At 49.1% G+C, this 6,071-nt stretch overlaps 1 protein-coding gene across 6 annotated transcripts in view; it reads left to right on the top strand.

Annotated features, from left to right (window-relative positions):
- Positions 1-1,598: 1,598 nt before the first annotated feature.
- Positions 1,599-6,071, top strand: part of Sgsm3 (small G protein signaling modulator 3) — a 32,181-nt gene continuing 27,708 nt past the window's right edge. For 2 of the 6 annotated variants that reach the window (XM_075959823.1, XM_075959829.1), the window contains exon 1: positions 1,599-1,689. The gene's annotated coding sequence lies outside the window, so the exon portion shown is untranslated. Of the gene's footprint in view, positions 1,690-1,860; positions 2,129-6,071 lie in introns of those variants that run through there. The other 4 variants (XM_075959828.1, XM_075959824.1, XM_075959826.1 and 1 more) reach the window with 4 other exon arrangements.

The following is a 6,071-nucleotide window of genomic DNA, read 5'->3' as shown; positions in this document are numbered from 1 at the left end:
GTGTTGCACATCAGTCTTCTGAGCAAAACATCTTCCGTCACCACATCAGCTGTGTCTGTTTGCTCTCAGACATCACAGTAAGGCTGTTGGCATCCATCATAGAAGGGGGTACGAAAGGAGGGTAACTGTCCCCCCACTTGAGAGCACAGCCCTCCTCGTTCTCCCCCGACCTGAGAGCACAGCCCTCCTCCTTCTCCCCCCACCTGAGATCACAGCCGCTCCTCGTTCTCCCCCCACCTGAGATCACAGCCCTCCTCGTTCTCCCCCCACCTGAGAGCACAGCCCTCCTCATTCTCCCCCCACCTGAGAGCACAGCCCTCCTCGTTCTCCCCCCACCTGAGAGCACAGCCCTCCTCGTTCTCCCCCCACCTGAGAGCACAGCCCTCCTCGTTCTCCCCCCACTTGAGATCACAGCCGCTCCTCGTTCTCCCCCCACCTGAGAGCACAGCCCTCCTCGTTCTCCCCCCACCTGAGAGCACAGCCCTCCTCGTTCTCCCCCCACCTGAGAGCACAGCCGCTCCTCGTAGCCATTTGGGGCAGTTCTGTTCTAATTGCACGTGGCCTCAGTATCTCAGGAGGTGTCTGATTGTGTAGGTTTGGGAAGTTGAGAGGGGCTCTATCTGCTGCTCCGATTTGGTGAAGACGGCAGTATGGCCGCTTGTGGACACCCGTGCTCCGGTAGGCAAATCCTCACCTGTGATCTGTAAGTAAGCCTAATAGACTTACTGGCTCTCTGGGTTGAACTTCTGTGGTATTGTCCTTGGATCTATCATTGGGACCTTACAAAGAATGAGTAGAAACTTGTCTCCCAGGGAAGGAATTCTTGCAACAAATGGAATGAGACCGTTCGTTCTGTGTTCAGTGCATTCTTGTGCTTGGGAGACATGAACAACCCGCTAAAGTGCTTATTGTAAGCCAAATATTGTACAGCCGGGTCACGACTGAGGCTGCCTTGTGTTTTGTAGTCTTTGATTTCGTTCACCGGGGCACAGCTGCAAACCAACACTAGGAACAGGGGTTGACATTGGAAAGCGGCTCTTAGCCCCAGTGTCTTTCAGATTTAAGTGAGATGTGCCTTTAATGCAATCGAAGCAGTCGATAGCCTTTCTGAAATGAGGCAAGGGCGTTTTCAAGATAGATTCCTTGCCAGCAGTGACAGTTGCCATCTTTCTGGATTGTTCTTTGGTACTGTGTTTAAATGTTTCCCAACACATCGCGTTCTCACAGGAACCTGAAGTTCTGGGTTCCCATGGGTACTTTAGATGTTGGCACAGTGACTCAAAAGCAAGCCTTCAGGCTCCACACACTGCACCCTTCTTGGTCATAACCTCAACCAATAGTGCTTCCCCTAGGGCCTGACTGATGGAAAACTGGATTAAGCTGATCTGGAGGCTTGTTCTGTGAGCCTGAAAGAGAAGACCCGTCTCCGGTCTTGTGCATCGACCCCAGCCTCCCCATCTTGACTGCTCCAATCCCCCACCCCCACCCCAGCTGCTCACACCATGGACCAGGCGCTTGAGACATCCCCAAAGGATGGCCTGGAATGCAGGGTTCAGTCTCTCCATGAACTACAGCCCCCAGCATGCTCCGCGGCCTCCGGCTCTGCGGTTCGCGCGTGCGCAGAGGGGCCGCTGCGCGCTGACTGGGAGCCAGCCGGGAGCCTGTCCTGCTGAGGTGGCCGCGAGACAGGTGAGTGGGGTGCGAGTCTCCCCGCGAGGCGGACGCTCTGCTGTTCCTGGGTGGAGGCCGCGGGCAGCGGTGAAGGGCTGAGGGAGAAGCGGCGGGTGCCGCCTCGGACGGGGGCGGCGGGCTGCTGCGGCGTCTGCTCCCACGGCGACCCGGGACGCGCGTGACAGACCCACCCCCTCCGGCGGCGCCCGCCCGGCGACTCGGAGAAACTGCGCCTGACGCGGGGACTCCTGCCTGTGACGTGGGGCTGCTGCGGGCGTCTCGGCAGGTGGCAACTCTTCCAGAGCGAACTTGGGTGTCTTCATTTGAGACTCAGGTTCAGCATCTAGGCCGGTCCGAGCGCGCTCCGGTGTTAGCATCGGGGAAACTGAGGCGAACATTTAGGCAGGGTCGCCTGTGTGCTTCCGGTTGGAATTCTGGAAATTACTCTGAGATTGAGGTGCGGATCCGGCTGCTTTAATATGGCAATAATGCAATAATGGGAAATGGCAGATGCTTCAAAGTTTCTTTTTCGGTGACAGATTGTGTCGAATCTTTCAGTCTTATGCTACGTATGGAACTTGCGATGGGTCTCGGTGGGTTTGGTTTTGGTGTTGTTGTTTGGTGGGATATTTAGAAATGACCCAGAATATTTTTTTTAAAAAAATCCCTTGAAAGAAATCTTTCTAGGTAAATTCAAGTGTGTTTTTTGAGACAGCTCCCTATGTAGCCTAGGCTGGCCTCTGCTCTGCTTCCCAAGTGCTGGGGTTAAAGGTGTGCACTCTCAAGCCCTGAAAAATCAGATTTTTAATGGGACTAATTTTCAGTTTCGTCTTTTTGTTGTAGCTTTTCTGACTGTACTGGTGACTAAGTTTAAAGGGGCACACATTTCCCAGTTCTTTACCCCTCATTCCTTCTCTGAGCTTCCAGGTCTCTCTGAACTGTACGCATTAATCATCTGTGTTTGACATATTCATTTCTTTGTTTTCCATGAGCAGTTTGCTGTTCGTTCTAAGGAAAGGTTACTACCTTGTTTTGTTGTTGTAGATTGATACTCCTAATCAAGTATAGCTGTTACTTACTTTGTCATGGCTATGGAACCCGGGGCCTCCCTTCACTACTGAGCTGCCCCCAGATCCTTAATGTAGATTTTTTCATTTAGTCCATCCTGATTTTTTGTTTGATTGCTTGATTGGATTGAAACTTTTAAGATTTATTTATTTAGTACATGAATACAGCGCACACGTGTATTCACAGGTGCATGTAGGGTAGGTACCTGCAAAGGTCGGTAGATCTGCTGGAGCTAAAGGTATAGGCAGTTGTGAGATTGGCATGGGTTCTAGGAACCAAATTCACGTTCTCTGCTAGAGCAGTCTTCACCCTTGACCACAGAGTATGGCTCCAGCCCCTGATTGTTGCTGCTGCTGCTGCTTGTTGATAGCTAGTCTGGAGCTTTTCTTTTGTAGACCAGGCTAAGTTTCCTGCCTCTGTCTCTTAGATGTTGGGCTTACAAGCATGTATCATCACACCCAACTTTCCCTCCCTCCCTCCTTCCTCCCTCCCTCCCTCCTTCCTTTCCTCCTTTCCTCCCTCCTTCCTTCCTTTCTTTTTTGGTTTTTCGAGACAGGGGTTCTCTGTAGCTTTGGAAATCCACCTGTCTCTACTTCCCAAGTGTTGGGATTTAAGCCATGCACCACCACCACCTGGCCTCACACCCTACCTTCTTTCCGTTTTTAACCACAGATGTGTATGATCTGTGTGAGAGGGGAAGGTGTTTGGGTTGATGGACAAACATGAATTTGATGGGACTGTGAGGAGTCCTGGATGTGGCTTGGGTAGAGCGCTAGTTTACCTCAATGAGACCTTTGGTTTAGGTCCTAGCAAAAGGAAAGAAGGCTCTGAACAAAAATTGCCTCTCCATAAAAACACACCCACCTTCTTTCTTTGTGAATTTGGGAACTCTTCACATTGGCAGGAGAATGAACTGGGGTGGATAGTATGTCAGAGGAATGAGGGAAATTCTGAGAAAGTGACTCAGGAGACCTTCGCTTTGGTCACACTGTGCCTGGAGTGGCTGCATCTTACTGGCTTAGAGTCACAAAAAAACCGTGTGTGTGTGTGTGTTTTCACGTTATCTCTTCATTACCAATGAAGATTTTGGCGGAAGTCCAGACTCTCGTAGATTCGGTGACTTGCCATCACTTTTGTCGGCTTGTTCTCCAGATGGCCTCTCATTCAGCTGGGAGCAGTAGTTTTCCACAGCCGCCACCCAGGAGCTCACCCTGTCATAAGGAAGTGGGAATAGCACAAAGGGTGGTACGCAGAAGAACTACAGATCCTGTTTGTCATTGCTTGTAACACAAACTTGGACGGGAAATCCGGATAGGACAGTTAGTTGGGAGAGGTTAGAACACAGGAGCGTCGCTTCTACTTGCAGTAGTAATCTGTTGGAGGCCGTTACCCTGAGTCCCCTTTGTCTAATAAACACTGTAATTGTCACAGTCAGTGATAGCTGTTACTGTATTTTACATATGTGTAAATAAGGCCTAGAGGTTAAGTGATTTTCTCATGCTGTGCCAAGGCCAACTTCTAGTCAACTCTCTAACTCTAAAACCCCCAGTTCCCCCTCCCCCATAATGCTTGCTGAATAGCCTAGATCTCAAGATCTTCCTGCCTCCTCTTTCCAGGTGTGGGTTGTAGACTAGGCTTGCTTCAAACTCAGATATCTGCCTGACTCTGCCTCCCAAGTGCTGAGATTAAAGGCATGCGCCACCACCGACCAGCCCGCTCCTCCCTTTTAATGTACCACTTGAAATTAAACCTAGGGACTCTTGTATGGTAGCCAAACTCTACCACTGAGTAGATTCCCAGTTCAATCTTATTATATGAAAAATTACGTCTGTGGTCATATTTCCCCAGAAATTACTCAATTTCTCCCATTTTATTTATTTGTTTCTATTTTATATTTTTTGGAGACATCTTTTATGCAGCTCTAGCTGTCCTGAAACTCGCTCTATAGCCCAAGCTGGCCTTGAACTCAGAGATCCGCCTGCCTCTGCCTCCTGAGTGCTGGGATTAAAGGTGTGTGCCATCATATCTGGCCCATTTTTCTTTCTATTATTTGTTCTTAAAAAGCAGATTCTGGGGCTAGGGAGATGCTCGGAGGTAAAGAGCACTGGCTGCTCTTCCAGAGGTCCTGAGTTCAATTCCCAGCAACCACATGGTGGCTCACAGCCATCTGTAATGAGATCTGGTGGCTTCTTAATAAATAAATCTTTAAAAGTAGATTCTGAGCCTGGGGATGTAGCTCAATTTGTAGATTTGTTGTCTACCATGCATGAAGCCCTGGGTTTGATCTTTGGCACCAAGTGCTTGGATGTGGTACCTCCCTGTAATCCCAGTGGAGGCAGGGGGATCAGGAGTTTTAAGTCATCCTCAGCTACACAGATAGTTCGAGTCAGCCTGGGATATATGAAATTTGTCTCAAAAAATGGAGGGCAGATCCTATCCCTCTCTTTCATCTACCGTCCCTAACTTCATTCAGCTTTGTACCGAATATCTACTGTGCCTCCCTCCTTCTGTAAATTTTGCCTGGGGGCTTTAGGGACCAAGAAGAAAAAGGTTGGAAACTGTCAGTATCTTATGTAAATGCTTCCATCGAAGTCTTTAGTCTTGGGAACTGGGGAAAGATGCTGGACCACTGACAGAGAGAAACCTTCCCTTGCTCTGGAGGTGGTATTTTCCCATGTGTGGCCTTTTCTTCCAGGCAGGCATCACCCCCTCCCCCATGAGAAGTGATATGGTTGAAAGATAAAGTGCAGGCTTTGGAGTCTGACGGACTAGGAGCTGAACCACAAGTCTGTCTTTGTACTACCAGCTTTCAAGGTGAGCTCTTGAAGAGTAGGGCCTTTGTCTTGTTCACCACCTCACCTCTCTCCCTAGGGTGATAACTTGGAGGCTGAATGCCTTCTGGGATTATTGAGCTGAGCGTGGTAGAGATGAATGCTCATAGTAGTAGTAGCATGTGACTAAGTAATGAGGCTAAGTTTTCTGTGCGGCTTATCAGCTGTTTTGACAGCACTGTTTTTTTAATATTACATTACATAATAAATTACTCCTCTTTTGAAAATGTAGTCTCATTGCCTTATGATCACCTTCTAGAAATGAGACATTAGCCTCTTTTCAGTAGACAGTTAGCTATGATTTTGTAACACTGTGTGTCTCTTCCAGTTGTATTCATATTTGTAGTCGTTCCCCCCCTTAGGAGACAGGGTCTCCATGTAACTCTGGCTGCCCTGGAACTGGTATGTAGACTATGCTGGCTTCAAATTCACAGGCATCCACTATCTCTGCTTCTTGAGTACTAGGATTCAAGGCGTGTGCCACACACCCAGCTGTACATT

Source organism: Microtus pennsylvanicus, chromosome 2, assembly GCF_037038515.1.
Source record: "Microtus pennsylvanicus isolate mMicPen1 chromosome 2, mMicPen1.hap1, whole genome shotgun sequence".
Classification (NCBI taxonomy): Eukaryota; Metazoa; Chordata; class Mammalia; order Rodentia; family Cricetidae; genus Microtus; species Microtus pennsylvanicus.
This window is presented reverse-complemented; position numbering and strand designations above follow the sequence as displayed.